A 10855-nucleotide genomic window follows, 5' to 3' on the forward strand; every position below is an offset into this window, starting at 1 on the left:
TAATGGAGCTCTTTACAGCCTTGTTTACAGCTTTGACCTGGAAATTCTCTTGTGGATGGGTTACTGAGGAGAGACTTTTAATTATTCCATTTTTCTCGCAGAATTGTGTGAATAGCTCGCTGTCGAACTGGGTTCCATTGTCTGAGACAATCTTCCTTGGTGTCCCATATCTACAAATTATGTTCTTTACCATAAAATCCAAGAATTTTTTTTGGAGTGATTGTAGCCAGAGGTTTTGCCTCGGTCCATTTGGTGAAGTAGTGCACAGCCACTACAACATATCTGACTCCACCTTTTCCCATTGGTAAGGATCCTATGAGGTCGATTCCCCATACTGTGAATGGGCATGGGGAGCTCGGGGTATTAAGGTGAACTGTTGACATTTACCGCACTGTTTAACATATTCAAACAAATCTTCCTTTACTGTAGGCCAGAAATATCCTTGCTTAATTACTTTCTTTGAGAGGCTATGCCCCCCAGTGTGATCTCCACAAAACCCTTCATGAATTTCTTCTGGGATATTTTTAGTCTCGCGTGAAATTACACATCTTAGTAATGGCATGGAATACCCTATTCTGTACAATCTTCCTTCCAAGATAGTGTATCTTGGTATTTTGTACATCAGTTTTCTAGCCTCGTTCTGGTCTGCTGGGAGGCTCCCGATTTCAAGTTAGTCGATTATGGGTGTCATCCAAGTAGGCTGTGAGTCTATCATATCAACCTCGACTTCGTCAAGCTTGATTATGCTTGGTTCTAGTAAAAATTCCACTGGTACCACATTAAGTGTGTCAGCTTCTCTTGTTGTTGTGAGTCGCGTCAGAGCGTCTCCATTCAAAATCTTTTCCCGTGGAACTTGCTCAATTGCATAGAGCTTGAATTATCCAAATGCTACCTTGAATTTTTCCAAGTATGCTGCCATTTTAGTGCCCTGGGTTTGGTATTCTCCTATGACTTGGTTGGCAACCAATTGAGAGTCACTATTGCAGTGAATGGCTTTCGCCTTTAGCTCAGAAGCTATTCAAAGCCCTGCTAATAACGCCTCATACTCAGCCTCATTATTGGAGGCCTCGAAACCAAACCTTAAAGTTGAATAAAACTTGTTTCCTGATGGGGTCATTAGGATAATGCCTGTCCCTGAACCATTCTTGTTAGAGGATCCATCGATGTATAGTCTCCACAGCTCGCGGGGTGGGGTTACAACTTCTTCGTTGGTTATTCCAGTACACTCGACTATGAAGTCAACTAAGGCCTATCCCTTTATCATCATTCTTGGGTGATACATTATCTTGAACTTCCCAAGCTTGATCGCCCATTTCAATAGTCTTCCGAATGCTTCAGGTTTTGAAAATATTTGTCTCAACGGCTGATCAGTCAGCACATGATTGGGTTTTGCTTGGAAGTAAGGTCGAAGCTTCCGGGAACACATGTATTAAGCACAATGCAAGCTTCTTCATCAGTGGATACCTCGATTCTACCCCCAGTAATCTTTTACTGATATAATAAATAGGTTTTTGTACTTTTTTATCCTCCCGAACTAGTGTTGCACTGATTGCATGCTTGGTTGTAGCGAGGTATAAATGCAATATTTCCAATGCAACTGGTTTGGATAAGATAGGTGACTCAATAAGATGCTTTTTGAGAGCTTGAAAAGTGAGCTCGCACTCATCTGACCATTCGAACTTTTTTCCCCCTCTTAGAAGATTAAAGAATGGTAAGCATTTGTTTGTAGATTTTGAGATGAACATACTCAAAGCCGTCGTGAGTCCAGTTAGACTCTGGATGTCTTTATACTTTCGAGTTGAGGAATATCAATTAAGGCCCTTATCTTATCCAGGTTTGCCTCGATGCCTTCAGCGTTCACTATAAATCCGAGAAACTTTCCCGAAGATACCTTGAATGAGACTTTTGTAGGTTGAGTCTCATGTTGTACTTTCAAAGTATTACAAAGCACTCTGTGAGGTCATCAACATGGTTACTCTTGCGATTGGACTTGCCTAGCATATATCCACATACACTTCCATGTTGTTTCCTATATGTTCGACAAACATTCTATTTACCAGTCTCTGATATATAGCCCCATCATTTTTGAGCCCGGAGGGCATCACATTGTAACAATAGAACCCTTTATCGAACATGAAACTCATATGCTCTTGGTCGGATGCATGCATGGCTATCTAGTTATATAAAAAATATGCATCCACAGATGACATTATGTCATGACCCAAGGTTGCATCCACGAGCTGATCAATTCGAGGCAGAGGGAAATAGTATTTTGGACATGCCTTGTTGAGGTCTGAATAGTCGATGCAAGTTTTCCACTTGCCATTGCGTTTCAGAACCAATAATGGGTTGGAAATCCATTATGGGTAGAAAGCATCTCGAATAAACAGATTTTCTCTTAATCTTTCAACCTCCTCTTTCAAGGCTTTCTTCCTCTCATCGTCGATGAGTCTTCTCTTCTGCTATTTTGGAGGGAAGAATTTGTCAATTTTTAATGCATGGCTAATAAAATTGTGATTGATCCCAATCATATCAGAGTGCGACCATGCAAATACATCCTGATATTCCCTCAGGAAGCGAATTAACTGCTATCTCGGATCCTTTGGGAGGTTCTTCCCAATCTTTACCACCTTGGTGGTGTCCTCTTCATCGAGTTGAATATCTACGAGCTCTTCAATTGGGCCGAGATCGGCTCTGCCTTCTTCTACCCTTGGGTCGATCTCTTCTTCGACCTCATATATTACTTCATCAATTTCCTCAATGATTACTAGGGATTTTGTGCTAGCTTGGCCTTTTCCCCTCATCGAGATACTATAGAATTCTCGGGCTGCTAATTGATCCCCCTACAGTGTTCCAATACCACTGGGAGTTGGGAATTTTACGGCCAAATGCCTAACAGATGTGACTGCCCCAGCCCGATCAAGACTGGTCTCCTGAGCAATACCTTGTACGCCGATGGGGTTTCTACCACCACAAACTCTAGTATCTTGGTTATCGAGACCGGATAGTCTCCCAAGGTCACTGGGAGCTCGATAGTCGTTGTACTATTGATTCCCTCTCCACAGAATCTGTATAATGTTGTTGCACGGGCTTTAAGGTCTTGAACGGACAAACCCATTTTTTCCAAGGTCATTTTATAGAGGATGTTGACCGAGCACCCATTATCAATCAAGACTTGACACACCCTCTTATTGGCGAGTTGGAAAGTTATGACCAGAGGGACATTATGAGGGAATTGGACGTGCGAAGCGTCCTCCCCAGTGAAAGTGATAGGTTGGGATTCAACTCTCTGTTGTTTTGGAGCTCGTGGTTCAGGCACGTAGGAAGATCCATCCCCAGTTTTAAGCTCTTTGACATACCTCTTTTGGGCGTTTCTGCCTAACCTTGCGATATGCGGTTCTCCCACGATGATTATTACATCTTCTCCCTCGACTGAGGGAGGTCAATTATGATCCCTCGCAAGAAGGGTTGTAGTTTTTTGGACAGGTTAAGCCGAAATTTTATTTTGACTAGGCGAAGTCTGGACTTTATTTTGGTTTCAGACATACTGTCCGAGGTAGCCTCTTGAGATCAATCCTTTGATCTCATATTTTTATTGTCTGCATTCATAAGTTGTATCTGTGAAATTTGCAGAACTTGTTTGAATCCCTCTTAGTTCTCTGGTGTCGCATTACATCGGGCCGCCTGAAAGGGACCTGATTCTCATCAGCCTCGGGGTTGTTCATTCATTCTTTCTCTTAGAAGGGTTATCTTTTGAAGGTTGCGTTGTGGAGGATGTAGTCGAGGTGGTGGATGAGTTAATGTTTGTCGTTGTAGTTATTAAGGTTGGAGGAGTTAGTTTGAGTGCCAACCTCGCCTCTTCTACATTGACAAACCTTTAGGCCCGAGTAGTGAATTCAAATATTTTCCTGACAAGCTTCCTCTGCATGTCATCCCAAAGAGGACTTCCTGGCAGTATTTCCAGCTTGTACTGCCATAAGATGACCATTGTCATCAACATGGCAAGCTCGGGCCGCCTCTATATTTAACATCGCCAGGTAGCTCTTCAATGATTCACTTGGTTGTTGTCTAACAATTGTTAGGGCGGAAGCCTCAAGATTGATACTCTTTAAAGCTTGGAATTTCTTTTTGAATTCCTTAGACAATCGATCCTAAGATGAGATCGAGTGTCTTTGAAATTCGTCAAACCAATTCTTTGCTGGTCCAGTGAGTGTGGTGGGGAAGAGCAAACATCTGAGCTCATATCAAACATTTTTGGCTCACATCACAATATTGAATGTACTCAAGTGGTTGACTGGATCGGTAGTCCTAACGTAGGGCGCCACATGGGGTATCTTGAAACCATTGGGAAATGGTGTATTCGAGATATGAGGGGCAAAAGGCTCGAGCTCCTCATCAAAATTGTAAGCCTTTTCTTTATTTTATTTTTCCTTCTTGAAGGAGCCTGAATGCCTCCTCAAGTTGGTTGATTCTTTCCTGAAGCAAATCCACAGGAGGGGGAGCTTGTACTACTGGTAGCTAGTTATTGTTCGTAGGAACTCCAACTCCTTGTCGCAACATAGGGTTGTGCTGATTTCCATATACTGGTTGTAGGGGGTCCATTCGGGTATTTAAGTGTGCCTGCAGGTCCGGGTTTGGCTGATTAAACTACCCCCGATTCTTGTTCAGGTGGTCTCGAAGAACAAGATAATCATTCGGATAGTTAATATCTAGCTTGGTGTTATAAACACTCACTGACCTGTTGTAATCTTGACTTCCGTTAAGGAAGCTGACATTTCTCTATGGATGCTGCAGTTGTGGGGCTTGATTGCGAGGTGGGTTATTCATAACCTCAACATATAACTCTCTGATGGCTAGGGTTATCTATGTTCCTAATGTGCACCCCGTGAGGCCTCACATTTGCCCCTATGCTCGGGTCAAGCTCGTTGGCTCCTGTCCCGACTTCCATTTCTAGCAATTCGCGAAGGCCTCTGAAGTGCCCTCTCCCCATCTCGATTTTCGCTAGAAGTTAGCTGAGGTACACCCCGTGGTAGAGAGGGGTGCCTAATTGGTGAGGGAGGATGCTTGATTGGAAAGGGTGGCGGCCTCTCATTGTTTGGCCTGGCAAGCTCAGGGTTATTTTAGCAGGTTCTGGGTTATCATTCTGAGCTATCTGGGGAGCTTGGCTATTCCCAAGATCTACGAGAGCGTCCCCGGCCGGGTTGCTCCTAGAAGGATTTCGAGATGACCTCCTAGGCCATTTTTTTCCAGTATTTGCTCTAGGCCTCGGTTGAGCCTGTTGGGTCCTCTGTTCAGCCATCCTGGCAGTCGTACTCCCTTGAGGTCACCCCTGGTCCTCTACGGGGGTGCTTGGACTTCAATAGCTCATCTTGTCATCTCTTCATTTAGCCGTGTAGCGTCGACTAACTGTTCACACAGCCTACGATTTTCAAGCTCAATGGTTGGCACATATCTTTCAGGATTATAATAATCTTGCTCATTAGGTCTAGAACTTTGACATGTCCATTGTTGTGAGATTTCCAATGTGCAAGTATACACAATCGTAGATAAGTAATAATAGAAATAAGTAGAGTATTGCCCCACAAAGATTGTCATTAACTACCAATAATTAACATCCCAATTCTATTTGGGTAATAAAACTTAGATTCAATAATATCAAGAACAGAAACAAGAATTGACAAAACTAACAATTAACAAATAACATAAACAAATAAAAGCAAAATTAATTTAATGGATGAAAACCTAGGGTATTTAATTTCATCATCTATCCACTTTATTATTTCATCAATTCAATTTTGAATATTCTTTCTCTTATCGTTATAGAAAATTTACTAAAGCAATCTATATTCTTATTAAGATATATAAATCTCTCAACCTATATGCATATTTTCTACATCTCTGTGATAAATTCCAAACATAAGGCAAGCATTACGAATAGAAATCCTAAAGGCTACACAAATCATATAGGTACTCTCGTCCTATATCAAAATCTATTTCTATTCAACTATAGCATATTTAACTCTCACCTTTCAGATTTTAAATTAAATTCATAAGTAATGCAAATAACGACGTCAAATTATTCGCATTCATTAAGCAAAAAATTGAATAGATCACAATGAAAAAAAATCATAGAGATTGCATTAACTAATAATAAAGTCTCAAGAGACTACATTAAAACACTAGAAAATAAAATTAGTTCATAAATAAATACATAACATCCATTGATTCAGAAAATAACATAGGAAAAAGAAATTAAAGAAGAAAAGAAGAAGAACTCTTGATGAATTCCCCAATCTTGATCTCTAAGTTCCTCGTGTTCTCTAGTGGCTAGCAACCCTTTGAATCTCTAATAATTATGTTTTATAATAACCCTATCTATTCCCTGCGAAAAGACCATCTTGCCCCCATAAAAATATGATTTCCATACGCTGTATGGACTCAAGCGCCGTGGCCCAACAATCAAGCGTTGCGACCTAGCATGATATGCCCTAGTCGAGAAGCCTCTGACTTCAATGGCGCCGCGGCCCAACATTCTTGCACCGCGGCTCAAAATGATTTTACGTCGCGACTCAAAATGATTTAGCGCCGCGGCTCATCATTGAAGCGTCACGGCTCAAAACCCAGAGGTATAACAACCTTTCTGACTTAGCCAACACCACAATCCAGCTTCAAGAGTCGCGGCTCAAAATAGCTCCATCTTAAAAATAGAACTTTTATGCTGTCTTTCTACCCTCTATCTCTTCTAAAGTGCCATGACACGACCAAACACCATTCAACGCAAGAAATCAGCCATTTATCTTCGAATTTGCCCTTAGTTACACCACATCCGCACCAACCCTTGAGTAATCACTAAAACCTGAAAACACACAAAACACAAGCATTATTTTGCACCAATGTGTTATTCATCATATCTTGAAAAATTAAAAAACACACTCTTAAAACCTACTCTAAAACAGTATTAATATAGACTTATCAAACTCCCCCAAACTTACCCTTTGCTCGCCCTCGAGTAAAGAACACAACAATAAACAAACAAAACTTAGAACCTAAACAACTGAATCAATCCGAAAACAATAATTCAAGCATCAAGATATGATGAATAACACATTTATATAATCTTTAGGAAAATCAACTTATAATCCATAATTTTAGTCAAAACATTCTTCAAATTCACTTAAGTCCAATAAAAAATAAAAGCTCTAAAAAATCACGATTAATAAATAAAATGCATTCGAATCAATTCATGCTCACCAAATTTTTTTCATTGCAATCAATTAATCACTCGTTATCCCATCAGCTTGCTATACTTACTAATCTCCACTAATGTAGACAACACATGCTCAGAAATCAATAGGACTTTCACAGCTTATGACTGAAGTGCTTAGGTAAAGGTTGATGAAATAGTCATTTAGGCTCAAATATACCATAAGCACACAAACTAAACAAACCAATATTGTATCAACTTGCAAACCCCAAAAATAATCCCAAATTTCCCAAATTTTCTTACTTTGAGAGAAAATTCATAAACTGATTTTTTTTCTTTTTCATTTCATTTTTTTTTCTAATGATACTACACTCCCCCAAACTTATTTCTTTATATTGTAATTTGGAGTGTAGTTCATTTTTAATATTTTTTTCTCTCTCAATTTTTCTTCAATTCTTAACACAAATTTTCACATATAAATCCCCAATACAAACCATCCCCCAATCACTTTTTATATGCTCATGGTCTATCAAAGGGAAGGATTTTTTTTTAAGAATTCAGTTAAGCTTAAAATTGGTGTCAAACAATAAAAAGAATCATATTAGGCTCAAAATTAGGTAACTTGGGATTAAATAATAAAGGTTGGCTTGAAATGCTCAATCGTTCCATAGAATTGCCTAAATCATCTTCCTAAGCATGCACCATCTAGGATTTTGTCTCAAATAGCAAGCAAACAAGTTCTAGGATAACAACACTTTCATACTTTATTTTTATTTTAAAAACTTATCAAGCATAAATAATATTCAGTTACATAAAATTTATTAAAAATCATGATTAAGCTCTCAATTATTTGAGTAGACAAAGTAAAAATGGAAAGAAATATTTAACTAAGCACACAGATTTTTTTATAGATTCATTCCCATTCAATTTATATAGCACATCATTCAATCATAATATCATTGGTCAATCATTGTCAACTTGATTCAACTAACACTCTAAACAACTAAGACAAAACACAACTAAAACAAAACAATACAAACACAAACACACTACACTAAAACCCTTCCCCCAAACTTAACATAAACATTGTCCCAAATGTTTAATAAAAGCTATAGAAAAGAAACTTACCTGACACCTCAGACTGCTTAAAATGATACGGATTGAGATGGTGAATCGAATGTGGGGAAAGAAAATTTGTGGGGTTAGCCCATAGCCCATTCTGCTTGGGCCCGAAGTAGCACCGCGACCCTTCCCTTGTTTCTAATATTCAGGGCTTTCTGGAACTCATCGCGTCGCAGCTCATCATGCAAGCGTCACGACCCTATTATCTTTTTTCACATTTTTCACGATTCAACATTACAAATTTAATAAACATTAGAAATTAAAACTCAACCTAAAATAATAAAAACTCAAAATACTAAAATTAAAGTGTTCATAATCCAAAACTTAAATAAAAATGCAAATAAAAGATTGGAATGTCTCCAAAAGCACTGTCGTTAACGTCATTTAGCTGGACACTGAGTTCATCTTCAAATTTAACTCGGATCAAGTCCACCCCTCGAATCCTTAAGAGCCATAGTGTCATAAGTGAAAACATGTCTTATGATGTCACAAATTTTTGGAGCTTTCCACTGATCATGTAACATTTGAGCTTTCCCACTAAATCTGCACACGATTACACATTGTTCGACTACCATCTTGAGCAATGACCTTTCTCTTGATAACTTCCACCTTGCTACTGCCTCCTGTTATCAATCCACTCTACAACATGTTGGAATTTCAGTGGCAGCAAAAACATTAAATGTTACCTCCTCATTTTGCACTCCCAGCTTCAATTCCCCTTTTTGTACATCAATTAGTGCCCTTCCAGTAGCTAAAAATGGTCTCCCAAGAATAATCAGAATATTTTTATCTTCCTCCATATCAAGAATAATAAAGTCTGCAAGAAAGATGAATTTTTCCACTTTCACCAATACATCCTCAATAATACCTGTGGGTGCTTCACTGAACGATCTGCCATTTGTAAGGACACAGTAGTAGGGCGAGCTTCTCCCAATTTCAATTTTCTATAGATAGATAAAGGCATCAGATTCACACTTGCTCCTAAATCAGATAATGCCTTCTCAAAAACCACATCCCCTATAGTACAAGGAATGGTAAAAGTACCCGGATCTTTAAGCTTGGAAGGTAGTTTCTTTTGGAGTATTGCACTACACTCCCCAGTAAGTGCCACCATCTCATAGTCCTCCAGTTTCCTTTTCTTCAACAAGATTTCCTTCATGAACTTCACATAACTCGACATTTGTTCTAAGGCTTCTGCAAAGGGAATGTTAATGTGAAGTTTTCGAAAAACATCTAAGAACTTGGAAAACTACTTGTCAAGCATCTTCTTTTGCAACCTTTGAGGATATGGGATTTTGATGTGGTGCTCAATACTTATTTCTGGCCTCTTCTTCTCAAGGTTCTCATTAACCTCTTCATCCACCTTATTCTTCTTCTCATCAACCACTTTTGGTAACGGAATAGACTTCTCGACTGGCTCTTCTAACTCCTTACCACTCCTCAAGGATATTGGATTGCATTGCTCCTTTGGTTTCACTACAGTATTACTAGGCAAAGTCCCTTAGGGCGGGTTATCCAAGATACCTACCAATTGACCAACTTGACTCTCTATATTTCTGATGGATGCTCGAGTTTCAGTCATATATTGAGTCTAATTGTTGGTTAAGGATAACAGTGCAAATTGTAATTCATTAGCCTTCTCTGGAGAAATCGGTTCTTGAGATGGGGCTTGAGACATGGGTTGCTGAAATTATTGTTGAGGGCCCTGATTATTTTTCCATGAACAATTAGGGTGATTCCTCCACCCTGGGTTGTAAGTGTTGGAGAAAGGGTTGTTAGCTTGCCTATTAAAATTCCCCATCATATTCACTTGCTCCATAGGGATAGCATTATTCACCTCTACTGCCATACATTGCTCAAATTGGTGAGAACCTCAACACCTTTCACACACTGTCTGCATCTGCATTGCTTGAGCTAAAATATTGTTTTTTTTGCAACTGCTTTGTTAAAGTGGCAACTTGAGCAGTTAGTGTTGTGATAGCATCTAATTCATGAATCCCAACTACTTTTCTGTTACTAGTAGCTCGCTCATCGGCCCATTGGAAATTATTCATGTTCATTTCTTCCAACAATGCATAGGCTTCATTAGCTCTCTTTCCCATGAATGATCCTCTTGTTGCAGCATCTATGATGGTGTGTGTAGTAGTGCACAACCCATTATAGAAATTGTGGACCAACATCCACTTCTCAATGCCGTGATGGGGACACTTTCTCAACAAGTCTTTAAACCTCTCCCATGCATCATATAATGAATCCCCATCATTCTGGAAGAAGTTATTGATCTCTCCTCTCAACCTTGCAGCCTTTGATGGAGGAAATAACTTTGCAAGAAAATTATGTGCTAGCTCTTCCCAAATGTTAAAAGAGTTGGCCTCCCAAGAGTTTAACCAACTCTTGGCTCTTTCCCTTAGTGAGAATGGGAACAATCTCAATCTGATAGCATCGTCACTCACCCTATTCATCTTGAAAGTTGCACACAGCTCTAGGAAGCTATGTGCATGTTTGGATCTTCTGTAAGTAATCCACCAA

The 10855-nt window shown here is 39.4% G+C and overlaps 1 non-coding gene across 1 annotated transcript; it reads left to right on the plus strand.

The window, feature by feature from the left end:
- The first annotated feature begins 10516 nt into the window (after positions 1 to 10516).
- Positions 10517 to 10623, plus strand: LOC133787346 (small nucleolar RNA R71). The gene has a single exon (XR_009872374.1). It is a non-coding gene; the product is annotated as a small nucleolar RNA R71 (small nucleolar RNA).
- Positions 10624 to 10855: the final 232 nt, after the last annotated feature.

Source organism: Humulus lupulus, chromosome 6 (assembly GCF_963169125.1).
Source record: "Humulus lupulus chromosome 6, drHumLupu1.1, whole genome shotgun sequence".
In the NCBI taxonomy this organism is placed as follows: domain Eukaryota; kingdom Viridiplantae; phylum Streptophyta; class Magnoliopsida; order Rosales; family Cannabaceae; genus Humulus; species Humulus lupulus.